This window comes from Neovison vison, chromosome 1 (genome assembly GCF_020171115.1).
Source record: "Neovison vison isolate M4711 chromosome 1, ASM_NN_V1, whole genome shotgun sequence".
NCBI lineage: Eukaryota > Metazoa > Chordata > Mammalia > Carnivora > Mustelidae > Neogale > Neogale vison.
In genome coordinates, this window is record NC_058091.1 from 191581695 (window position 1) to 191609650 (window position 27956).

At 37.8% G+C, this 27956-nt stretch overlaps 1 protein-coding gene across 20 annotated transcripts in view; it reads right to left on the bottom strand.

Moving 5' to 3' along the window:
- Positions 1 to 27956, bottom strand: part of PAM (peptidylglycine alpha-amidating monooxygenase) — a 282570-nt gene that overhangs the window by 228311 nt on the left and 26303 nt on the right. For 4 of the 20 annotated variants that reach the window (XM_044264898.1, XM_044264888.1, XM_044264868.1 and 1 more), the window contains exon 1: positions 1420 to 1802. The exons of 1 other annotated variant lie outside the window; for it this stretch is intronic. The gene's annotated coding sequence lies outside the window, so the exon portion shown is untranslated. Of the gene's footprint in view, positions 1 to 1419; positions 1813 to 27956 lie in introns of those variants that run through there. 15 more of the 20 variants (XM_044264813.1, XM_044264749.1, XM_044264730.1 and 12 more) reach the window with 8 other exon arrangements.

Consider the following 27956-nt stretch of genomic DNA (forward strand, 5'->3'; position numbering starts at 1 on the left):
ACAGGTGCCAGAGGCACCTAGGTGGCTCAGTGTTAAGCCTCTGCCTTCAGCTCAGGTCATGATCCCAGGGTCCTGGGATCAAGCCCCATATCGGGCTCTCTGCTCAGCAGGGAACCAGGTTCCCCCCTTCTCTCTCTGCCTGCCTCTCTGCCTACTTGTGATCTCTGTCTGTCAAATAAAAAATAAAATAAAATAAATCTTAAAAAAAAAATTTAAAAAATACAAGAAACAAAAATGCCAATTTTAATCAACGTCACTGAGAAATGAGCAGACAAAACCATTTACCCACATCTCAAAAGATCCAGATGTTTACCTCCACACACAATAAAAATTCAGTTACATTAAAAAATGTGTATGGGCGGAAGGCAGTTCCCTAACCCATCCACTCTGCCCTTATCCTTTTTTCCTCTGGAAGGCTATCCATTAATTAATGAATTAGAAACTGCCTTCACCTACCAACTTCATTTATACACAGTAGCATGTTCTGCAAAGACACACTCAAACAATCCGGTGGGAATCAAAGAGGAAATATACATAAAAAACAAATATTGTCATGTGGACAGAACTCTCCTAAGGCAGTGCGATTCAGAAGCAGGCTGATAGGAAGAAACCTGGCTTGTGTACTTTGTCAGTTGTCTATTGATGAGGCATACTGTAATAGAAAAACTAAAACAGAAAATAAACTTTAAAAAGGAAGTATGTGTTCATGGATCTTCTATGTGAATGTTGTAAGTGGTACTAAAGCATTCTTGTCATAAAGCTGAACTCAGTTTGCTCATCCTTACGAAGCAGGAATATATATCAAAAGAAAACTTTTATAAAGCACTAATTTCACTTATCACAATAATGGGGAGCAAATTGTAAGATATTTGAAAAAGCATTAAAAGTACAAAATAAGTGTGAAATGATGGTTATTAATATACTTTAAACTTCATATATGTCCCCATAACCGTATCTGTGTCCAATAAAGTAAGTTTTAATTTCTCTAACATGCAAATTCTCAATGTAACTTGGCCCTTCTTTTCTAATGTTTGTCCATATCATCTTAAAAAACCAACCCCTTTGCCCTGTGTGACAAGTGTGTCAAAATATTTTAGGGAATTTATATATTTCAAATCATTTGAAATAAAAAGCTCTCCTGTGTTTGCTAAGGCTGCTTACCAGGGAGAGTAGCAGGCATTACATTGTGCATTCACAGTTATTTTTATAAGCCCATCTCACACGCGTATACGCACAGACCAACACACACTTTTAAGTAAAACTGTAAGTCTAGTCTAGGTAATTGGATGAAATGCTCCCATACACTATGATTTCAGTTATTAGTGTTATCTCTGAAAGAAGAAACCATTCATGCACCTAACACAGAATAACAGAGGCATTTAGTAATACTCTGTCTGAGATGCAAAACAAGGCACTTACCTTCCATTTCTAGGGACGTCTGAAACTGAGCTGGGAACCGAGCGACGGGGTGGTGGGGAGAGGGGCTTTATTGCGGGGTGAATCATCCCCACGTAGATGCTCTGAACAACCCCTGTATGCATACTGACATCATCAGGAGAGACTTGGAGGCAGAGGATACTATGGTAACCAAGCAATGTGCTGGGAGACAGAAGCCTTTAATTGCTTTAACAACTTCCTGGGGCTTCAGCTACCAGGCTTGGATTTTGCTAAGTAGGAAGTGAAGGTTGTCATAGAAGCCGCGAGTGTGACACAGAGCAAGGGGACTCCATGAATTTGAATCTCTTCATTGCGATGTGACTTTTTAATGACAAATGTCATTGCATGATTCCATTAGCAATATTCCTCTCACAGCTGAAGCTCTGACAAAGTCACAGGTCAGTAAACAATGTGCCAGGTAGCAACGACTTTAAGTATTCATAGATGGTTTTCTCATTTAACAAGCCTTAATACTATTGCCTTTGAACATCCTTTTCCTTGAGGATGAATACTTGATTCCCTTTGAAAAGACAGCTCACATCGGTGCCTTCCGAGGTCAGTATACTGATAACAATGAAAACTGTTTCTATTTACTTCTCCAGGAGGCAGCAGCTGCCCATTCCATTTATCTCCAAGCTCCAGGAAAGCCTCGCCAATACACCACTTCTCCAGAAAACACCTCCAGCGAAATGCCTAATTATGACACCCAGATAAAATCAGAAGTCTGCGGTCTTACTGCCGCCCAGTCTTCTTGACAAAAGTCTCTTCTATCGCAAGCAGAATTATTTCTAATTCTAACGACCCCTAAAACTACACATAATTTAAATCTCCCCTTTGCACGGTTTGTCCTTTCCTGCATCTGTCACCTACGTTCAGAACAATACGACCCCTTTTAAAAAATACTAGGCTTACAGTAATTGCTTAAAATAACAATGCTTCAACATCCAATAGAGTCTATAATGATTATTCCATGCTTATTTGATCAATGTGAAGCTTTAATACGTATATAATTTATCATCTGTACTATAAAAACTATTGTTTTCTTCTCCATGCATATTAGATTGACATGTTTTTAAACAATACTGTGATCTAATTTTTCTAGTGCAAATACTGTAATTGTGAAGATCAGCAAGTAACTTGGTAGACGCTCTTTAAGATATTCATAACAATAAAAAATGAAGGTTGTCATTCTGTACAGTATACTTAGATCTAAGCTATTTCAAAGAAACTATTATTATCTCTGTTTCAATTTAGAGAAAGCTAGGGCCGCCTTTTAATGCTTCCCTTGTGAGTAAACAGTGTACAAATGTATGCCAATAGTACTGCTTACAAAAACGGTAGAACAGAATCCACCAGCGCCAGTTTACAACTGGAAAAATGTAGAGAATTTTAACATAATTGACAAGCTGGACTTTTCACTACTGCAGAGGTGAGGGAGAATCCTGAAGGAAGAACAGTCCGCCCTCACAAAAGCACAAAATGCAGTGTTCCTTACCTTTGGTAAGGTGAGAAGGCTTTCCAACAACGTGGAATTACTCCTGTCCTTTCATTTGTTCATTCTGAGATCCTGAGTTTGAGAGGCAAAATATGCACATTTTATCATGATATAAATGAAAATATAAATATATATGCAAAACACACCAGAAGTTAAATAGTGTTTATATAGGGTGCCTGGGTGGCTCAGTGGGTTAAAGCCTCTGCCTCAGCCCAGGTCATAATCTCAGGGTCCTGGGATGGAGCTCTGCATCAGGTTCTCTGCTCAGCAGGGAGCCTGCTTCTCCCCCTCACTCTCTCTCTGCCTGCCTCTCTGTCTACTTGTGATCTCTCTCTCTGTCAAATCAAAAAAAAAAAAAAAAAAAAAAAACCTTAAAAAAAAGGTAAAATAAAAATAAAATAAAATAATAGTGTTTATATATTATACATGATTCAGAGTTTAAAATAAATATATTTGTGTACCTTAATATGCACTGAAAAATGTCTAGAAGACACATACCCAACTGCAGACTGAGAGAGTACCCCAATTTTTATTATTGTATTATAGTTTTAGACTTCTAAAAGTTTTTTTTCTTAACCATGGATATGAACTGCTATTGCCATTCAAAAAATTGGAAATTCATCTAAGTGTGTCTAAACTGGCAATTCTGGTTTACTTGTTCTCAGAGAAGACCAAGAGAATGGCAGCTTCAGTGGACTGCAGCCTAACATACTAGACAGACTATTTTTAGGTTGTTTTAAACAACTCTCAGAAGGGAGATCATCCACCTGTCTAAACAGGGTTAGGATGCGAAAAGCAAATAAAGGTTATCTGGACAACACACACAAAAGGGAGTCACAAAGGAGTAGTCCCACAGTAAAGCTACCTTGTTACATTTTCTTTTTTTCTTTTCCTTTCTTTTCTTTTTTTTTAAGAACAAGGTACAGTGTAATGAAGAGCCGATCAAGAGATCTCTGACCAAAGGGTTGAAGGGAATTTGGAAGACCACCAGCAGGAATGGAAATGAAGTGTCATCAAATGGCCCCAGGTAGCCAGATTCTGCTTCCTTTAGAGATGAACCTGATCTCCTCCCCACCCCCCATTTCCATTCCCTAATTCGGAGCATTGTGTATTTCTTATTCTCCTCTCAATCTGTAAATCACGGGCTCACCAGTGATCTAGTCCCTCTCGCCGCTCCAATAAACATTGTGATCTGTGCAATCTCACCACTAGAGAAAGACCATAAATTCTTTCCTAAATTGATAACTTTGTAGAAAAATCATTAGGTCTTCCTCGGATCCCTAAGGATCGCAAAGAGAGGCCCCGCGAAGTACATATCTACACGAGGTCACGCACAGTGCACGCCAGTGCGCCTGGAGGAGGGACAAAATCTATCCAGTAACAGCACGAGGTCCCCCAAACTCTGGCATATCCCTGCTAGAAAACTGTATACCCCTTTAATTTGTCCTTCAGAACTTCAGAAAATTCACGTCTTATTTCCCTGCAAAGGCTAAGGCTTCACAGACATCCAAACATTATAATTTCTCAAACTGAAAAAAAAAAAAAAAAAACCAAAACAAAAAACAAAAACAAAGTTAGATGGTGGAAACACTCTTTCACAAGGAAGAAAAGACAGCATTCTTCCCAGAGAAGTCAGTCCCCTGCCTATCAAAATAGTATCAATCACATCTAATTCCCACACAACCACCTTAATCCTTAAACTGAAGTTTAGGGTTCAACAAGGCCCCGAGTTTATTGTTTCTTAAACTAAAGTAAATTCACGTTGGCAAATGTTGAATCAGAAGCAAATGGGGGTTAAATTGCCATTTTGGAGGGGATATTTGGCTGGGATTTCTAAAGCCTTGATAGCTGGCTCTAGTGCGTGCCTACCTCCTTCCCCAAATCCCTTTCCTGATAAGGGGAAACACCCTTCATCCTAAATCAGCTTTGCCTCACAATGTACACTGAATTTCTTCCTAGCCCAGCTGGGCAAGATTCTTGGCTCCTCTGGTCTTAACAACACTTTCCAGAATCCCAGTTAAGCACATCGTAAGTACAAAAAACAATGAAAAATGACAGTGGCATATGGGATTTTAATCACATTCGGGTTTAAATGTGTTCATTAAAACAAATTCATACTGATAAAAAAAAAAAAATCACAAAACTTCCAAATCCAGTCAGTGGCCAAATTTCAGTGATCTCTCTCCTTTTTCTCCTCTAGCGCCGGTTTCTCCATCAGTCACCCACGCTGTGGTCTCTGGTCTCCCTTGATTTCAGCGTCTTGCTTACTCCTTTCATCATTCTATGCATCACTTTGTCCTCAGTGAGTCCTCACAAAACGTTTTCGTACTAGGTTACCACAAAAATCTAAAACCCTAAAATGCTCCCCTGTGAGCCACTGAATCAAGGTCAGATTTCACAGCTTCAATATAAACCCATCTTCATCCAATTCACCTCCCCGAGCTACATACGGCCAATGGGACGATCTGATACACTAACATGCCTCATCCTTTCCCTCCTCTAGGCCTTTGCTCTTACTCTCTCCTCCTTCTGAAATCCCACAACCCACCTCCCAGTCCTGCACACACAGTTCCTCCGGCCTCTCCTCCCTTCCAATCTAAACCCTACGAGTCCTCCAGGAGCCTTCCCTTCTGCCCAGAGTGAGTTCCTCTTCAGAAACACCGGTGTTCTCTACCTTAGTAACTGCAATAAGACATCCCACTGCCCAGTTACTAGCGTGTTTCTTATGTCCCTGCTCCGTGTAATCTTGTGAAAGTCAGAGACAAAGTCTATATTGCCTCTTATTCTCTTCACAGCACCATGCCTTGCATTTGGCACTCATTCAATAAATGGACAAAAAAAATATATTACATCCTATTTTTTTTCATTTTCCAGAGTGTTTAAAATTAAATTATTTTCGCTTCATCTTTGAAACAAGCTAGTAGAGTAGGATAAGCAGAAATCGGAATTTCTTTTCTAGAAATGATAATAAAACTCAGAGGCCCAAAGAGATGCCATGAGTTCTCTTGTGTCACCGTTTCTAGGTCCCCCGATGCCCTAACATGTTCCCCAGTTGGATATCCACTGCCTCCCATGGCAGTCAGAAAGGAGATGCCATCATATTCTCTTTCAGGGCATCCAATGTTTCTGAAGAATTCAGGTCAAAATGGCCTGAATTTTCATTCTTCCCGATGACCCACAGCATAGTCATTCATTGCACCGTAATATTCTCAAGTCAACTTATTAAGCTTGGGAAAAACACCTCTTGTTCCCCATTTCTCTTCTCTGTATCTAGCTGCCATCACAGAGAGGCTGCGGCTTCTGCCCCATCTTACCTTCTCAGAGTAGCTGAGAAGCTACGGAGTAGCAAGACCCTGACCTTGCTAAACCTCCCTTCCTCATTTCCTAAAAGGGAAGAATAATAGTACCACCTCATGTTGTAGTTATGAAGACAACGATAAAGCATAAAGGACTGGCACATCACAAACACTCAATAAATAGTAGTTATTAAAATTGATGACAATGAACAAAACCACAGAAAGTCAGATGATACCAACATCTCTGAAAGGCTTCCTTTGTATTCCAGAGAAGTGTTGTAATTGGATTTGGTCATGAGGAAGCAGAAACTGACCAAGTAAAGGCCTTGAAGAGCTTGAATAATTAAGCCTGCGTGTGTTTGGGGTGGGGGGGTTGTCTCAGGTTTTTTGGTGTTTAAAATGAGGGTGCTGGTCTTTTCTAGGCTAACACTCTATGTGCTATGAACCATTCTACAGCAGTTGTTTTTTTTTTTTCCTTTTTTTTTTTTCATTTCTTCCAGGCAAATATTGGCCCTCTTTTGAAACTAAGCCCAGCAGAGTGCCCAGTGTGGGGATCCTTTTCTCAGTTCCTGCAACTGACTGAAATTATTCAAAGTTTTATCATTAAAGAATTTTAATTTTGCTTTCATTTAAAGATCCAAGACTAGATCTTTATACTACCTCTGAACTCACTGGAGTCGATTAATGTTTTCCCAAAGCCAAACACAGATTATAAAGCCTTCCATGTTTTAAATCGAAAAGTCAAAGGAATTACAGATGATGGCTTACTCTAATACCAAAAAGTTATTTCAACATTTCACGATTCCAATTTTGATTATAATTCCCAGAGGAAATACCGGATTAAGTTCTAATACACTTTTTCTAAAGAAGCCAGTTTAAAATAAATTCCCATTTTAGTCTCTCAATTAGTGGAACTTTAAAATACCTTTTCCCTAGGATACAAATAAATAACTCTGAAGGAAATGTAGAGCATGTGTATGAATCACAGCATAGATATTGTTTTCATGAACTAAACGGGAGCGTAAGAGGGGTTAAAGATGCTGCCTGCAGCCTAAGAAGACCAACAGAGCTGAAAGGGTCTGAGGACAGGATGGGGGTTATAATGCCTCCAAATGAAATCCTTTTGTGCAACGGTCTTGCAAAGGGCAACCAGGCAGGACTGTGTATTTGGATTTAAATTAATCAACCGGTCAGTTCCACAATGCTAAGATTCCTTCTGTTTAACTGATTAAGGCAGGTTTACAGGCAGTTCCCAAATGATGTCAACAGCTTCTAAAAGGTCAAACGCAGCCGTACACACCAAATGTCCTCGAGTAAAAAAGCACCAATAACTTCTTCCTCTATAATTTGCTGGGTGTGACTTATTATGCAGTAGATTATCCCACTTTAATCAACTGCCCTGGTTTTCTTTTTTCTTTTTGTATTTCCCCAAGAGCTAAAACATATTCATAGATTTTAATGATATAAATGTTTTACAAGACCGCCTGCTTTATTCTACAGTATGTCTGGCTAAAAACAATACAAAGAGTCCAGCTTCAGCATCACATTTTGCGTGGGGGGTGGAGGACGGGGCAGAAAAGGACAGAAGCGGAACTATGCTAGTCCAGTCAATAAGGGCCAAGCACGATCAAAGCATTATCAGTGTTCTGAACACAAACTCACAGACCAAAAGCTGCAGCTGTAAGAATGCCATTGTCAAGTAATAGATGCTTAGGAAACAGTTATGTATATAAAAGGAAAAACCACACCGCCCAGGTGGAAAATTCCGTCTGGGTTCAAAACTATGGATTCTAGCCCATTAGGAGTTTCTTTAAAATCCAGTGTTTCATTGTTTTTCCTAAGTAGTAAGGGATTGAATGCATTCTTGTGAAATATTAATCATGTATGTCTTGGGCACCGAGTCAAAAAGAAAAAGGGAAAAGATAAGCTAAGGATACCAGAGTATAGTGATCAGGACCAGGTCTCACCTGACAATGCTGTAGGAAAAATTACTGTGGCCCAGAGACTTAAAGGAAGTTCCAAGACCTCAACAGAGCCCCCTTCCTCCCATTACCGTCCCTGACCTTCAATCCTGAAAAGGGAGGCACTGATGCACAGCCTTTTAGAGCACGGCATTTGTCTAAACCCCAGCTCTGTTCTCTGTGATCTTGGGCAAGCTTTTCAACCTCGCTGGGCCTCACTTTTGTTACCTATAAAATGAAGGAAAGAATAACCCTACCTCTGAAGGTTGTTGAGAACAGGACTTCTCAACTTCTATGAACCACAGTTTTAGGTATGGAGAACACAGCGCTAAGCAACACAAACAGAAAGTAAGAGGCAAATGTAGACTTTGTCTCTACAACACATACGAGGCCACTGCTCTCAGGAAGCTTGCATTCTGGGTTGCGAGATAAAACAAAAAATTACAGAAGTAATTCTATACATACGAAAAAGCGCTCCGAGGAAACTTAAAGGATGATGAGCTAAGAAACTGACTGAATGGGAGGAGGACTTCAATACACTTGTCAGAGAAACCTCAACCTTGGAAGAAATAATTGAATTTGAAAACAATTTTTCAAATTTCTTTGAAATTTGAATTTCAAATTGAATTTGAAAAAACAATTTGAATTAAGAAAAGGAGCAAGATGCATAAAATAAACGGACAGACACTTCCAGGGCTAGAGATCAGAACAAAGGTCCTGAGACAGAAATAAGCTTATAATGTTTGAAGAACACAAAGAAGCCCAGTGTGGCAGGAGGAGAGTGAGCGGTGAGCAGTAAGTTGAGATACGTCTTAGACAATTAAGTGAAGGAGTCAAGTAATAAATGAACTCAGGAATGGAGCTTGGGGTAGAGGACAGAGCTGGGAATGTAAATTTGGGAATCACCTACTTCACACAATCGGGAAACACCCACTTAAACATCCAGCATAGTGCCTGAACATTACGATCATGAATAACTAGACTCTCTTTTCCCACTTTTTTAAGTAACGGAATTGACATTTGCATTAGGGAGACTGTCGGCAAAACAGAAAGAGAGGAGAGCCGGTAGGACTGGATTACTTGAGGGAGAACGAATATGTTTTGCACTGACTGCCAACTTCTACAAAATAGTAGGAGCTTCCTGGCATTCTGTGTTGAGCAGGATTCTGAGGCCAAGTATCAGCCTCTGTAACAATGTGTTCCAATATATGCAAAACATAAAAATGGGAGCGTATTTCCAAGGCTCTGGAATCAGGGGGTTTTGGTCACTGTGTAAGTTTTCTTTAAATTTTTAAATTTAGGGACTTTTTTCTTATAACAATATAAATTAGATCCCGTTACTATTCCTATTTTAAGGTTAAGAAACCTAGGCTCAGAGAGAATAATTTATTTGCCCAGTGTGAACAGCCTTCAAAGTTAAAACCAAGAAAATCTCTTGGAGTCTTTAACTCCTGAGACCATGCTCCTACCTCTGTAATACACTACCACTGTAATATACACATGTAAATGTACTAAATAAACTCCCTATTTGTATTTCCCTAAGGGCGCTTTAAGGGTCTTTCCAGCTGAGCTTAGTACGTCTGGCTCCAGGATGGAATGACTTGTCCAATCACCTCTCTCTAGTTCTGGCATGTTCGCTGGTTTCTAAATTCACATTTCGAATTCTGAAAGAAGCATCTAGGCACAATTCTTTTCCATGTCGCTATTCGTGGAGAGCATCCTAGTTGTAAAAATACCAAATCCCATTTGGTTCAGTTATTAGGTAATTTTGTAAGCAAAAAGACTGAATTTTGGCACCTGTCAGAATTCCGAGTTACTTTAGCAATCACCTACCTATTCTTCAGCTAATGGTTTCTCCTCTGGTTACATCTAGAAACCCACACCTACACATTATCAAATTAAGTTACTGCTACTGTTATTGTCCTCATCCTCACCCACAAAACCAGGTCCACTGACTCTGACTGAAGAATAAAAATTTTTAGGAATTCAGTCCTAAGGAATGGGAATTTTAAGGATTCTAGGGCACTGAGACATAAAAACTCTTGTTACAGACTAACCACAACATAGGCAGAAAAGCTAAAATATATTTAATCGCTGAATTTCCTTATCCTTTCTCTTCACCACCATGCTTTTCCTTGCCACCTATTTTCTGTGATAGGGCTTCATAACGGGAAAAAAGTATGCCATATACCACATTGATTTGATTCCAGCAAACTTACTAGAATTTGAATTTTTATTAGCAGGAGCCATAGGCAAAAGCAGTAATGCACTATACCTAACAGAGTGGTTAGTTTTATTCATGAACCCATGCTGGGTTAAGGGGGAAAAAAAAAGAGAGAGAGAGAGAGAGAAAGAGAAGAAAAGCCAACTTCAAAGCATTGCTGAAAGATGATTAACTCTCTAGCCACAAATGAGAAGCACAAGCGACTTTGATGTGTGAGAATTTTTAGTGCCTAAATGTAAAGAATATACATCTACAATACAAGTTTAACCATCTGACAAAAATCCAATGATATACTTTTTTTGCATCTTGAAAACCAGTCATTACCTGAGGGAATAAATAAGATGAGAACATAGCCTCAGAAATTAAGCCTTAAATGCAAAGCACACAAACAATATTCCTCCCTCGTCACACAGGTCAGGGGCAAAATGCCAACTCCAACATGCTCAGTACAAAAAAGAGAACCCTTTACCTTGCCTTTTCCCAGGTCAGCACTCCACAAGGTAGTCTAGGCATTAATCAAGCTGCACACAGAACTTCATAGCAAAAATTCAACAAAGTTTAAATCAGAGTGTTACTCAACATACAAACTGTGGCCAATGACTGCAAAGATGACGACTGTATAAAAACTTCTGCTCAGGTGGTGGGTATTATAGAGGGCACAGCTTGCATGGAGCACTGGGTGTGGTGAAAAAATAATGAATACTGTTTTTCTGAAAATAAATAAATTGGAAAAAAAACAAAAAACAAAAAACTTCTGCTCATACTAAAATGAGACGAACCCTAACAAGGGTCTAAAATTGCTAATCCTGAAACCCTGAGAAATCTCATCATTTATATAGTATATGTCATGGTGTATTTTAATTCTCAAAGGTTGTGTAAAAATGGGCCATGGAATATCCTGTATAAATTTCCTAGGGAAATTACTAAAAAAGAGAAGTGAATGGATTAAAATGTGTAATTTTTCTTAACAAAGGTTCAAAGAAATGGGAAAGATGGAAGGCCGATACCATGAACTTTAAATGGCTTTTAACATGTAAATATATTAAATCCAATATTATTAATTAAGATACTTGTATTTACCAATGTAAACAAATTTAAATATGGTTCAAACTTAAATGCTGTAACATTACAGTTTTCTCTTTCCTACCAAATTGACACATCTGTATCAATAACTACCTGGAAAAATATGCAAGACAATATCAAAAAGCATTACTGTGCTCATTATGCAAGATGAAAATGCAGCTTTTAAAAAATATTCTGTCTGACATTCAGTTCTGTATGCTGCTACAGCAGGTCAAAAGCCATTAGCCACCTGCTGGAAATACATACTTGGAAATAAAATGTCCTTCAAAATTATTTTGCATACAATATGCTCATTGTAAAATGGGTGAGGTTAGATTCTAAATGTTTAAAAATATGATGTGATGCCTCGAAAAGAAATACACTCAGCATGCCAAAAGTTAATTTCAATGTAAGATTTAATAAGGGTCATATAATTTAGGATATTCACATTAGATAAAACAAGCATGTCTACTATGAGAGAAATAAATATATAAATGAAAAGATAAAATAAGCAACCAGCTCAACACAATGGCTACAGCTGTCTCCTTTTCCAATAAAAGTGACAGACTCAATATGAGTCCTGGGATTCCCAGGACACTCACTCTCGCCATTCGGTAGTCTTCTGGGGACTGACCCAGCGGTCCCCTCTGTATCTGTAAGACATTCTACAAGTCTATTTTTTTTAAAAAAAAGGAAGAAAAACACCAGCCCCTGTGCCATTGCACATGAAGAATTCACAACCCTGTCTTGTTTAACATTTTGAAACTTGGCAATGAAATACGTGGCTTGCTATCATTAATCTATTAACAGGTTCTATTGGTAATTATTAGATGACTGGTCACATGGTACTTTGTACATCCGGGTACTAAACTAAGCGCATGACATAATCTTAATGCATTTAATCCCCACAACTTTATGATGTAGGTGACATCCTATCAGTGTTTCACAAGTAAGGAAATCAAGGCACAAAGAGGTTAAACAATTGGGTTATAAGTTATAGAAACAACAGATGGCTACATTTCAATGAGGGAAACTAATTTTATAAAATGGGAAGTCCTGATGGGATGGGCAAGTAAAAGAAAGAAAACAAAGGGGGCCCAAATCAAGGACAGTCAAAAGAAAGGATGGAGCAGAAACAAAGGCTTTTTATTTTTCTCTATTTTCTATTCCTACTTATTTCTGTTTGCTATTTCCTCTAATCTTACTGACTGTAGTGTGCTTAATAAACACAATAAAGAAGTAACAGAATTGTAATCCAGTTTGCAAGAGCAAAGATGACTTCTCCTTAAACACTAGGAACCTCACATTTTCTCACCTTATATATAAGATGGATTTCTATTATGTGGATGGCAAATACCCAATCTCACTGCTCAAGCTCTGAGATGAATCTGAGGAATAAATACACATTTTGGTACCATGTCAGATTCACAAGCTGTCACGGCAAAGACGGGTTTCTAAGAGTCCTATGTGTTCACCTATAAACCTGACTCCTAAGAGATCAAGGGCCTCCTTGGAGACTGACTTCAAGAATGATCAGTGGTGTTCCCAGACTGTTAGCTCCAGAGATCTTAGCTCCACTGGTGTTACCCTCATTGACTTGAGCCATGCTACTTTGGTTATAAGAAATTTTAAACGGGTTCCCCAATATATATGCCCAGTGTCCCTTCCAATGCCCCTAATCGAAAATCTATCATCAGATCATGAGAGGTCTTGTTGGTGCCACTGGGTATTTGGATTTTCTTTGATTATTTAATTAAAAAAAAATAATTTCTCCTTCAAACACAACATAGGATGGCTCTAAATCTTCAAATACAAACAAAATACCTCTTTGTCAGTAAAATATGAATTTAAACAAAATGCTTCTGTCAAAATGAAGTTCTAAAATATTTCAGGAAAAAATTCCACTAAACTGATAATAAGGTTGGAAAAGATTCCATTTTCCACACCCAAAACAAAGGAAACTGAATCCCTGCTTTAACTGGAGACTGTTGCTATTTGTTTCATGGATAAAAGCCAAATTATGCATATTTTTGTGACTTCAGTCAAGAATCAAGGTCAGTCACCAGATTTTCTCCCACACCAACAACACAGCAGCAACATGAATACAGATGTTCCTTCTCCCTCTCACCATGAGCTTTTAAATTTGGTTTTTCCTGCCAGAGCAGCTAAGATTTCTTCATTTGTCAAAAGGGTAGCCATTAAGAAAATCACTTAGCTAATAAACAAGGAAATTAGCTAGCAAGCCTGATACAAAGCAGATAGTAGCAACACTAACAGCAATCTGTACACACAAATTAAGGCAGTAGAGAGTTGCTCTGATAAGCACTTTTAAACTCTTAGTGGTACTCAAAAAAACCAAGCGTCACTGGTTATTAGGGGTCAAGCAGCAATTTTAAACTTTTCTTTTTGTCTCTCTTGGTTGCCGCAACAGTATCAATAGTTAAGTCTTGAGTTTTGTGTAAGGATGTGGAGAGAAAGACAGCAGTGGACAGAGGAAACAGAAAAAATTGCAGGGCAACATAACTCATCTTCCTTTCCAACCAATTTTCTATTCTTCTTTCATTTGTTGCTGTTTGATGAATTAAACATTTGTTTAATCTTGTGAAAAGCCACAGAGCCTAAGTAAATAACACAGTGAAAATAAACCTGTGACTCTCATGAAACATGGTTAGCAGATGAAAACTCAACATCAGAATTTTCATAGTTACATTTTACACATTCAACTGATACATTTTTTTAACGCTGATAATCTTTAATTTGGACACGGTGATTTTTTTGGTGGGAATAACACAATTAAATAATTGTAAATTTCACTAAATTTTATATTTAATCAAAATGTCTTCAGTTTTCTACAGAAGTTAAATTTTTATTAAACGTTTACATTGGAAATACTACAGATTAAAAAGAATCTCCTAATGTAATATTAATAATATCTTCTCTCAGATTTTAAGTAGGACAGAAAAATCTCCCTAATCTCATCACTTCTTATAAAATGCTTGCAATGTTTTGCCCAATTCTGGATTTAATAATTTCTCCCTTTGGTTGGCTGAATATATCTAAATTATATTATATACTATATATAATAAAATAAATAATAACCTACTTCTGCCAACTCATTCCAGGAAAATATTCATTTCCACCCACCAAATCATACCCCTGCTCCAGCCTGGGATCATTCCTGGCCTTTATTAAGATGAATGTCCTGGGACGCCTGGGTGGCTCAGTGGGTTAAGCAGCTGCCTTCAGCTCAGGTCATGATCCCAGTGTTCTGAAATCAAGTCCCACATTGGGCTCCTTGCTTGGCAGGGAGCCTGCTTCTCCCTCTGCCTCTGCCTGCCACTCTGTCTGCCTGTGCTCTCTCTCTCTGTCTCTGGCAAATAAATAAATAAAATCTTAAAAAAAAAAAAAAAAAAAAAGATGAACGTCCTGCCTCCACTCTCATCTTCATGGGACCTGGTGATCGTAATCAGTCCTGAATGACCCTCAATATATCAGAAATAAAGGATAATCAATAACAGTAAAACATGTTTAAATGATCATTTAAATTAGCCTTATAAAATAGTAAGTTGAGTCTGAAGGAGTAACTGGCCAAGGATAAATAAACCATTTTGAGTACATTATAAATACAAAAGTATTAGATAAGTAATAAATTTTATTTAAAATTCCCCCATAAAGAGATCAGTAAATAAAGATGTTTAACAAATTTTTAAAAAGGGAGAAATGTGTATTTAATTTGGTAAACCATAAAGTCTTGGGTAAATATAACACAGTATATTCAATACGTTTCACATACGAATGAATTTGTTTTAAATTCTTAGTGTAAGAAGAATCTACTCTGTAATCAATTTCTAAAATTCATAAATTAATTCTGTATATAAATCTAGGATAAAAGTATGGCTAGAATTACTTAACACATTTACTATTTCAAAATGTTTAAAAACCCTTTTACTAGTTTAGTTTTCAAATGAGAAAAGATACTACTATATCACTGATATCTGAGCTTTAAAACAAAACCAGTACTTACTATACTTAATTTACTTAAATATACTATATATATAATATGCCTAAAATACGGCACTGAACCAGCAACTGTTTGAAAGATTTTGCAAGAGTTTTAGATTTTTAAATTTTCATGAACAAAAAGATTTTGATTTAAACATTGAAAACAAAAAAGCCTAGATACTTCAGACATAACTGAATTTATATGGATATTTAAACATATTATCTAGGTGTTTCTTCTAAGAATTTCAAAACCAAAGTATCAGGTGTTCTAAAATCAATTCACAAATTCATATAAGTTATCTTATAAAGTATGTAAAGGAAAAAGTAAGCTTAAAACATTATTTGAGTGAGAATGAAAAGAACCGTATACTGCTCCTATGAGGACCAAGACTCCTAACCAACCATGATGACAAAGGGCAGATTTTTTAGAGAAATGAAATTATTTCTACATTACTCAATTAACATTAAACTCTACTTGGCAGCACTATTAACTTAGTTGCTACCTGAGCCTTCTGTTTTACCTTTTTTCTCAAAGATGGCTACAGAAAGCCTCACAAACTGTGAAGCTGGACTCTGATTTTCAAGAAGTTTAAACCACTGGTAACTATGTATGACGGATTCTTCACTTAACAAAATTATGGTCTGTAGGGCTACTTTAAGTAAAGAGTACCTCTAATATTTTTTTTAAATTATTTATTTATTTTTTATTTTTTATTTTTTATTTTTTTCAAATTTACCCAATTTATTTATTTTCAGAAAAACAGTATTCATTATTTTTTCACCACACCCAGTGCTCCATGCAAGCTGTGCCCTCTATAATACCCACCACCTGGTACCCCAACCTCCCACCCCCCCGCCACTTCAAACCCCTCAGATTGTTTTGGAAGGGGAGATGAACCATGAGATACCTCTAATATTTTTTAAAGATTTATTTATTTATTTTGGGGGGGTGGCACAGAGAGAGAGAGAGAGAGAATGAATCTCAAGCAGACTTCCCACTGAGCACAGAGTCCTACCCTGAGATATGACCTGAGCCAAAATTAAGAGTTGGACATTTAACTGACTGAGCTACCCAGGCACCTCTAATGTATTTATATGAGATTACAGGAAATGATATACTTGATAAAAGGTTAGTATCCAAAATCTAAAAAGAACTTATCTAGCCCACACCTCCCCAAAATAATCCAGTTAAGAAATGGACAAAAGACATGAATAGTAGACATTTTTCTGAAGATCTCTAGATGGCCAACAGACACATGAAAAGATGCTCAACATCATCCATCATAAGGGAAATAAATAAAAACCATGACAAGATGCCACCTCACACTTTTCAGAACGGCTAAAATTAACAACACAGTGACCAACAGATGTTGGCGCAGATGTGGAGAAAGAGGAACCCTCTTACCCTGCTGGTGGGAATGCAAACTGGTGCGGCCACTCTGAAAAACAGTGTGGAGATTCCTCAGAAAGTTAAAAATAGAGCTACACTATGTCCCAGCAATTGCATTATTACGTATTTACTCAAAGGATATAAAAATACTGATTTGAAGAGACACATGCACCCTGATGTTTATAGCAGCATACCAGCAGTAGCGAATTTATGGGAAAAACCCAAATGTCCATCAACTGATGAACAGACAAAGAAGATTATATACATATGTATATGTGTATATAGTATATATATTATACACACACGTATACACACAATGGAGTTTTACTTAACCATCAAAAAGAATGAAATCTTACCATTTGCAATGACATGGTTGGAGCTAGAATGTACTATGCTAAGTGAAGTAAGTCACATGGAATTTAAGAAACAAAGGAGATAACATAGAAGAGGGGGGAAGGGAGGGAAGCAAACTGAGTCTTAGGTGTAGAGAACAAACTGAGGGTTGCTGGAGGGGAGATGGGCAGGGGATGGGCTAAATGAGTCATGGGTATTAAGAAGGGCTCTTGTGTTGAGCACTGAGTGTTACCTGCGAGTGATGAATCACTAAATTCTCTTCCTGAAACCAATATTTCTCTAGAAGCTCACTAACTAGAATTTAAATAAAAATTTGAGGGGAAAAAATGTAAGAGATTTCAATTACAAAAACAGAATTTGCCATCAAATTAGGTTAGTACACTGCCCTCATTCCAACTCTTCATAATGCCCTTCAGTCGGAAGCAGGTGCTCCTGTGTCACGTTTTTGAAAGCAAAAGAGAGTGCACACCAACTGCCCCAACACAACCAGACTTTAACAGTCAATTGTTTGATAAACAGATAAAGAAAAAGCCTTACGCAATTGCCAAATGTGTTTCATGCAAACACATTCATTTCCTGGAACTTGGTAAATGTTTGTTTTGAAAGTAATCTTATGCCCTTTTCACATTCACTTTATCACTATTGGATTGGAGAGCAATTTATGACAATAAAGATCTGATTTATCTTTAATATTTTTATCAACATTATGATTTTGGGATTACTTTTGTCCTCTCCATCCCCTCTGACATACACACAATCCCACACATATACACACATCAGTGTTAACTTTCACATATCTGAAGTGAATTTCCTAAATTCCATATAGATCATGTTTAAATATAAATTCTAACACCCCCAAAAACAGTAAGTAGCTCTAGTTTCCTTCATGGAAAAAAGAAAGCATTGTTTAAACACTGTTGGAAGAAACACAATTCTATGCAATAGTCTAATTACTATCTTCCTTATTAGTATGGGTACACTTTCTCTCAATGTTTGCATATTAACCAGCAAAAATGCCAACTGCTGTGGTATTTCAGCAGTACTTGGTGTAATGGAGCATGCCCAAATGGAAATGTTCACTACAGATGCACTTTCCTTCAAGAAACTCCCATCACCTAGATAAAACCCCTTATCAGAGACAAAGCCCTTCACAAACTATCTGAATTACCTGGTTATTACCCTAGGACTGTGACGGCTCTACAACTAATTGACAGGGAAAGTTTTTCTCATCTGGGGTTGAAGGAAGAGAATTTACAATTTCTATCTTGCATTCAGAAACAAAACTCAAAGTTAAGTAATCTATCTAAAGGGATTTTTCGGTTTGTTTTTTATTTTATTTTTTTCCTTGGTAACACTTGGCAAAATGTGCACCTGGGTGGCTCAGTGGGTTAAGCCTCTGCCTCCAGCTCAGGTCATGATCTCAGGGTCCTGGGATAGAGCCCCACATCGGGGGTTCTCTGCTCAGCAGGGAGCCTGCTTCCCTTCCTCTCTCTCTGCCTGCCTCTCTGCCTACTTGTGATCTCTGTCTGTCAAATAAATAAATAAAATCTTTTTTAAATAAATAAATAAATAAATAAAACAATAAGCTCCCATGTAGGTGATAGTGTCTGATAACTAGAATCACAGTGCTTATTAGGACAATGAAAATAATGTTCCTACAATGACTAAAATCATTGAGTCATTGCCCACAGAAACGAAAAGAGTGGTATCACTGTCAAAAGCAGCCATATGACGCAGTGTTATGTAACCCAATACCACACACGTTAGATAGGTTTTCTGCACTACCACTTAGATTTCTTCCCAGGAAAACAGTCAAATCACAAGAACAGTCAAATCATCAGAACCACAGGCTTAAATGAAGTTATTGTCATAGTAAAGAAAGCACCAAAATGGCCTCGAGACCCACAACGATCTTCGAACATCTATAAAATGAAGATAATAAGACTATTGATCCCAGAGGCAGTCTTGCAGGCAAAGAACTATACATTTCTCAAGATACTACTAATACTGTTTTTAATATCAACAACAAAAATTCATGGAATATTCCCTGAGATACATTAATTCCCATAACCTAGTATAAAGGGTACTCCATTTTTTATTGTTTATATTTTAAAGGTTATATTTTTCTATCTGTTTACTGAGCTTATAAGTAGGCTTAACAAGTTCCAGTTAAGCTGATTATTCTGCACAAGAAGATATGACTACAATTTCCTGAATAAACAGATATCAAGCAACAAATATTTACTGAGCATCTTCCATTTTCCAAGAATCTTGCCACGTACTGAAAGAAAAAAAATTTTTTTAAAGACTTTATTTATTTATTTGACAGACAGAGATCACAAGTAGGCAGAGAGGCAGGCAGAGAGAGAAGAGGAAGCAGGTTCTCTGCTGAGCAGAGACCCCCGATGCCGGGCTCGATCCCAGGACTCTGAGATCATGACCTGAGCCGAAGGCAGAGGCTTAACCCACTGAGCCACCCAGGGGCCCCTGAAAGAAAATATTTTTAAGTATGGTCAAATCATTCCCTAGGTTATATACGAAACAAGGAATTTATTCCCCAAAATTTAGTCTAGTAATGACTACTGTATATTTATGAGTATGAAAAATCAGCTAACCTTTATGCAATTCTCGTTAGTTTATTCTCTAACTGGAACCATTTTATTACTTTATAATACCATTTTAGTAAGTTTTACATTTGTTATTATAAAATATACATAACATAAAAATTTACCTTTTCGTTATTTTCAGATATACAGTTCAGTTGTGTTAAATACATTCACATGGTTGTGCTACCACCACCACAATCCATCTCCAGAACTTTTTGATCTTCTCAAACCAAAATTCTGTACCATTAAACAATTATTCCCCATTCTCTGCCCCCATCCCCCCCCAGCTCTTGGCAACTACTATTCTATTTTCTGTTTCTATGAATCTGGCCACCTAAGTACCTCATGTAAGTGAAATCATAAAACAGTTGTCCTCTAGTTGTTTGGCTACTTTCAGTTAGCAAACTGCCTTCAGTGTTAATCCAAGCTGCAGCATGTGTCAGAATTTCATTTCTTTTATTACACAGAGTAATATGTATTGCACGTATACATCTCACTTTATCCATTTATCCATCAATGGACGTTTGGGTTATTTCCACCTTTTGGTTATTGCGAATAATGCTGTTATGCACGCTGGTGTACAAATAGCTATTCATGTCCCTGATTTCAAATCCTTTGAGAATATACACAGAGGTGGAATTGCTAGATAAGTTTTGCTTTCAAAAATTCCAACTTGCAATAACATACATTTTGATTTTTTTTTCTAAAGATTTTATTTATTTATTTTAGGGAGAGAGAGCGGGGTGGGGAGGGGTGCGGGGAGCAAAAGGTGAGGGAGAGGGAGGGGGCAGAATTGCGCAGAATTTCATCGAGATTCCACACTGAGCAGGGAGCTTGAGGCAGGGCTGGATCCCAGGACCCTGAGATCATGACCTGAGCCGAAACCAAGAGAGGGAAGTTTAACCCACTGAGCCACGCAGGGGTCCCTATCTTTTGACTTAAAAAAAAAAAAAAAAAAAAATCAGTATCATCAAATTCATTCTCTAGACTGATTTTCTTTTTTTAAGTAGGCTCCACACTGGGCCTGATTGCCCTGATCTCCCTGAGATCAAGACCTGAGCTGAGACAGAGTCAGACACTTAGCTGACTGAACCACCCAGATGCCCCTCTATACCAAAATTTAAACTGCAAAATAGCTATTTTATTCTCTTTCATGGTATACCTTAAAAACCCAGATTAAAAATAAAAGTACTGGGCGCCTGGGTGGCTCAGTGGATTAAGCCGCTGCCTTCGGCTCAGGTCATGATCTCAGGGTCCTGGGATCGAGTCCCGCATCGGGCTCTCTGCTCAGCAGGGAGCCTGCTTCCTCCTCTCTCTGCCTGCCTCTCTGCCTACTTGTGATCTCTCTCTGACAAATAAATAAATAAAATCTTTAAAAAAAAAATAAAAATAAAAGTACTTTTCATACTTAGGACTTAAAGGTAAATCTCCTGATAATACCAGGGTTAGCCAACTTTTCTCCAGCAAAATGCATCGTGCTTTGGTGATATCATTCATAAAGACCCTTCCTACTTCCCCACACCTTGTATCCTCTGCCTTTCAGTGTCAACTATCTGTGTACTTAAGCACCAAGCCATTCTGTTCTTGTAGCTGATACGTTCCCCTCCAAGTATTAACACATTCTTATCTCCTACTTCCAAATAACACATACATTTTTTTTTAAGATTCTACTTATTTGAAAAACTAATGATGTTCTATATGTTGGCTACCTGAACATAATTTTTTAAAAAACACTTTATTTATTTGAGAGAGAGAGCGCGCACCTAAGAGAAAGAAAGCAGGAGCAGTGGGGAATGGCAGAGGGAGAGGGAGACACAGACTCCCTTCAAAGCCAGGAGCCCAATGGAAGACTTGATCCCAGGACCCCGGGATCATGACCTGAGTTGAAAGCAAACCCTAACCAACTGAGCCACGCAGGTACCCCTAACACATACGTATTTTAATAATGCCACCACAATGCTCACAATTTTGCTGTTAAACTAATAGTTACTTAATGGGAAGAATTCCAGCCAAATTGAGTAAGAACAAAATAGTATGTTTCAGATCAAATTGTGACTCTCCCTCAACACAGTATTTCATTTCATACCACCACAAAAACCAGATGTAACACAGCTGGTCCATAATAAAAATATTACTGTTATTCAGTGGTGTTATAGAAGGATTCCACTATACTTTAAAAAATTAATAAGCAAGGATTCTATTCACATTATTATGTGAGAAGTTTTTAAAACTATGAAAATATAAGTAAGACATTTCATCACTATTGTGAGTGGAAATATAATTTAGAGATACAAAGCCATTTTTGGATTCCTGTAAATTACTGACCACTTGAGAAGAGAAATGTAGTTTCTATCAAAAAGAAAGAGAGTTATTATGCCTTGCATACAATCCATAATTTTAAGACACTGGTGGCATGATGAAGTTATTAAAGTCTTTCTGACAAGGTAAAGACCATCATAACTCACTGCCACCTTCATCAAAGCTGGTGAATTATGGAGTATATGAAGGGTAATTACCCTTCAAGTAAAGTATGTGGGCAGTTTCTTATTATAAATTTTTATCTTTAATACATAAATTGTCATACTTTGTTAACAAACAATTTGAAGCAAGCTGAATTATGTGATTAAGTTATAAAAGAAAATTACTTCTTATCAGCTCATTTCTCATCCAAGACATCAAATACATGATTCTTGTTACTAAAGTCCAGTGACTGGGTACTGAAACCAGTCAGAGCTGTGGAAATACAAATCAAATGAATAGGATAAGACTTTCCTCAATTATTTTTATAGCAAGGAAGGACAAAAAATTTTCAAAGATGTGATACAACTTTAAGTCTTAAATCAACAATTAAAGAATCCATTTTGCCAAATCAGTCAATAATGATAGTAATAACCTTGAAATATCTATAATATATCCATCATTTAATAAATCCAACTACGCACTCACTATGCATGCTAAATCATGACTTGGAGAACTCGAATTCCTTAGATAGATAAATAAGTCCAGGAAATAACAAGTATATCCTGAGAATATCCAACTAGTTTTTATTGCAAAGCTCTATACGTTTCCACTCATTCAACAAAGAATCCATACTTCCATTAGCCCCTCAAGAATAACATGAATTTGGATTTCCTTGCTTACAGTTGCACAAGAGTTTCCTCCCAGAAGTAAAGGTGACTGGGATCTTGTCCAGTCTGACTTTAGGCACTCAGACCACAACGTGGCATATTTCCCATATCTTTAACTGAGCCTAGGAAGTTTGTCCAACCATGGGCCATTCCCAGAACACAAGAACTCCAAGTAGCACAGGATAGTGAGAGCTATATTTAGAGCCTGCCTGGGCATATGGCCAAGTTACAAAAGCTCTGTGGTTCTGACAGGGCCTGGATCTACAAATCCCCAGAACTACATATAGTCCTCCTCCACCAGCTCCCCACCTCAAATGAAATGGATTGAAAAATGTGGATTGTTGCCGTGCCTGGGTGACTCACTGGGTTAAAGCCTCTGCCTTTAGCTCAGGTCATAATCCCAGGGTCCTGGGATAGAGCCCCGCATCCTGCTTTCTGCTCAGCAGGGACTCTGCGTCCCTTCCTCTCTCTCTGTCTGCCTCTCTGTTTACTTGTGATCTGTCAAATAAATAAATAAAATCTTTTTTTAAAAAAATGTGGATTGTAAAACTATTTTTGAGGAGGATAAGTACAATGTTAAATATAAAGCATTTCTCCCTGGCCTTTCCATCAGCATAATGAGTTCTAAACTAAGGGATGACTTTAAGTGAAATTCAGATCATTGTATTTCAAGAGTGGTGATGAACAGCCTTAATTTACAACTCTCAGACGGAAGAGTAAGATGATTTTCCGCTTCCAGAGGTGCTACCACCTTCTCACTGCACCGTAAGGGTCAAGTGTTGCAGCTGGAATTATCATTATTGTACCTAATTATAATCACACTTTGCTTGGTAGCTTTCTTTCACATAACTTTTGATGTAGAAATTGTTACGATATATTCTTGACCTTCATATTATGCATTGAAAGAGTAGTCATTTACTTATTCCTGTTCAGAGTAAATGATTGATTTGCTACTGACTACTCAGAATGAAGATGAGCGAAATAGATTTAAAACTGTAAAGAATGTGGAGCCTAGTCCCACCTGACCCTCAATTTTTGCTAAGGAACTTGAATGTGTCTAAACTGAAAGGCACGTTTTAGTTTCCACATATATAGAAACTGGGAAGCTTCTACATTTCCTCCATGAATGATTCAGAATTTAATTGCTAGAAATCTGTCAGTTTGTAATCATTTTCCTTCAATGTTCAGAAGTTCATAAAATTGACAGAAAGAAGACTCAGAAACTGTTCATAGCAACAATCTAGAAAGACTAAGTAGAAAGTGAGAAAATTTGCTTCCAAGATTAGTAAGAGCTTACATTTAACGGTTGCTAGCTAAGTGCTAGGCACTTTACAAAGTACTTTTAGAAGTATGAACTCCTTAAGTGCTTACAATAACCCTATAAAATGGGTACTATCAACCAACTAAGCTATTTGTAGATGAGGAAACGGAAGCATAGGGGAGTTTAAGTAATGTGTCCTCCTGTCAGTGGGTAGAACTTGGTCTGGTCACAGAACCTATGGGCTCAATCAAAACACAAACTACCTCCTTTAATTAGGAGCTGCAATAAGAATTTTGTTTTTCTATCATCTCAGTTCCTTTTCTGAAAATGAATGTGTTTTGGACCATCTGGGTGGCTCAGATGTTAAGTGTCTGCCTTCAGCTCAGGTCATGATCCCAGGGTCGTAGAACCGAGCCTCACATCTGGCTCTCTGTTTGGCAGGAAGCCTGCTTCTCCCTCTCCCACTCCTCCTGCTTGTGTTCTCTCTCTCTCTCTCTCTCTCTCTCTCGCTGTGTCTCTCTCTTTCAAAGAGATGGGGGGATGGGGGGGAAGTGTGCAGAGGGAGAGAATCTCAAGCAGATTACCTGCTGAGTGCAGAGCCCAACACAGGGCTGAATCCCAGAACCCTGAGATCATGACCTGAGCAGAAATCTAGAGCCAGACCCTTAATGACTGAACCACCCAGGTGCCCCTGTATTCTAAATCATTAAAAATAACTTCATATAAATGATCCAAATACAAGAGTTTGTAGATGTGTTAAAAGTTCATCTTTGGTTCAATATGAAATGAAATGGACATGTTTAAAAATAATTTAGTACGTATCTAACCATTTCAAGCAATGATTTTAAAAATATAAATACCAGGGCGCGTGGGTGGCTCAGCGGTTAAAGCCTCTGCCTTCGGCTCAGGTCATGATCCCAGGGTCCTGGGATCGAGCCCCATATCGGGCTCTTCGCTCAGCGGGGAGTCTGCTTCCTCCTCTCTCTCTGCCTGCCTCTCTGCCTACTTGTGATCTTTGTCTGTCAAATAAATAAATAAAATCTTTTTAAAAATATAAATAAATAAATAAAAATGTAAATACCATGGTAAAAACTCGTAATGCCACCCTGATCCCCATTGGCTTTCAGTGTTCTGGGGTCAAATTTTCAACCAGGCAAGACATCTCTTGGATGGTTAAGGTCACCTTGTAGTCAACAGTTTCATCTCTTCCCCCAAGCTTACATTTCTAAACACATTTCCTTGTTCACTTACACCATCTAATCAACGCAAAAAGAAACTTTATATTTTTTTCACTCTACTCTTGCCTTCAGTCCTCTCAATGCAATAATTCATCAAAAAATTCCACTAATTCTATCACTGAGAGGTCTCCTGAATCTGTCACCTGCCTTCATTCCTATATTCACTGCTCCAGTTCTTAGCCCCACTTTCTTACCCCATGAACCTGTAAAGGTAACAGTTTCTAACAGGTTGCCCTATCCTCTGGTTTGTTCTTCAATCAGTCCTTCATAAATATCTACCAAATTTCTCTTCTAAAATAAAAAATAAAATAATTTATTTTCTTCTAAAATTAAAAAAAAAATTTAAGCTTTTAAGTTTCCTATTGTTTACAGCAGAAGAGTATATTAGACTCACCTGAAGGGCTTGTTAAAATAGATTGCTGAAGGGCCCCCTCCCCCTTTACGATTCAAAAGGACTGGGATAGGACCCAAGAACCTGCATTTCCTACAAGTCCCTAGGTGGTGCTAATGCTGCTGGGTCAGAGACCACGCTAGTTTTTCAACCCAGTGCTGTGCTCTAAAACTACATGGGACGTCTTACAAAATACCCTTCCTTCCACACCCTAAAACAAAAAGATACAGGACTTGATTATGTTGGGTTCTTTTTTTAATCCTCCAGGGGATTCTGATTTGCAGAGTACGTGACCTGTACTATATACATGAAATTTGCTTAGAGGATAGATCTTAAGTGTTCTCGACACACACACACACACACACACACACACACACACGACAACTATATGACCTGATAGATACCTTAATTAGCTTGATTGTGGTAATCATTTCACAATGTATACAAATAGTAAAACTTCAGTTTGTACATTTTAAACTTACACAGTTATTATTTGTCAATTATACCTCAAAAACACTGGGGGGGGGGAGGAAACAGTGTAGCCAGGTGTCCTCTATTTTTATTTGCTAAATTTGGCAATCCTACCCATATTCTCGTTTCAAACTGGGCCCTACAAGTTGTGTAACACCTCCTGACCATGATAACAAATTTAAACATGAATTTCATCAGGCACATGAATGAACTGAGTAATAGACAATACCAACTGAGACCATACTGAATGAAAAACTTTCTTTTTCTTTGAGCATCTTCCTTTGCTGCCCTCAAATCCCCCACAGAAACCCGTCCTGATGTGCAAGTTTCCTGCCAAGTTTCCATCTGCACAAAGGTGTAAAAGTGTTGCTGCCAACTAGGAAACAAAAACCTGGAAACAAAAGCCCCTTAGAGATTTAGACACACCAACAATATGAGGAGTTTAACAGAAAGAATGAAAATTTTAAGAAATACTTTTTCACAAAAGCACAATTTCTTTAAAAACAAAAAAGGTAAGTGGAAAAAAGAAGCCAACATGTTGCCAATACCAAGATCACTGATCATATATAAAACTGAGAAGCAAGAGAGCAATGGGAATAGAGAACTTAATTGATTCTGCCTCTTCTACTACCTGGTGCTTACAACCGTAATACTGGCTTTGAAAATATTTCTAAACACTGCTGATGCAATTTTGATTTTTAAATACCATGTTCGAAAGGTTTGCATTCACTTCTCAGTAAATATGGATGTTTTTCCTTTAACTGTCTTACTGAAGGAAGGGGTAGATTTTTCTTTTTTTTTTATAGCTGTCAATCAAATATATTATTTGTGTCTACTTCAAACTCATTTTGCAATAAAGGTTTTCAAAATCCTCTCTCCTTCCTCTGGGGGAATAACAAAGGGTGAAACAAACAAGGAAGATGACTTTATATAATCCTTTCATTTCAGATCCTGGTTCCTTCCTGCTATGAAGTTCATGCCCGAATTCTGTTTTACTGTGCATCAGATACAGACAAGATGAAAGAAGCTCTTATATCCTATAAAGAGTAAGTTCACCTTTGGTGTAAATGTTGAAGTGTGAAGAATGATTTAATCTTTGAAGAAACTATAATGTGTCCTGAAAGGGTTCAGGGTTGAAATTTTCCAAACGTTTACCTCCTAAGAATACCAATTTCACAAGCAGGATGTAACAGTCCTCTATCCTTCACCGGTTCCATGTTTAAGGCTTGCAGCAAGCCGGCTGGAGTGAGCAGTGACAAGAACACGGACGCGGGCAGCAGACTGCCTGGCTTCAGATCCCAGCTCTGCCTCTTATGAACCCTCTGACCTTGTGCAGGCTTCTTGGGCTCTTAGTGCCTCACTCACACAAGGGGGATGATAATAGCACTATCTATTTCATAGGGCTGCTGTAAGCATCAAAAGGTATAGTTCTTGGAAGAAGCCCTTGTCCACAAAATCATCACAGAAGTGTTATTAACATTAGTATTAAAAATATTTCTGTTCAGTCTAGGCTTCCCTTGTATATAACAGCTAATCTTCTTATTTTTCCTGGCATGCATGATGGATATATCGAGGTTTTAAAGAAAAGTATTGTTTTGTCTTTTATTTTTGAAGGGTCAGACCTGGCAAAAAGCTGAAAC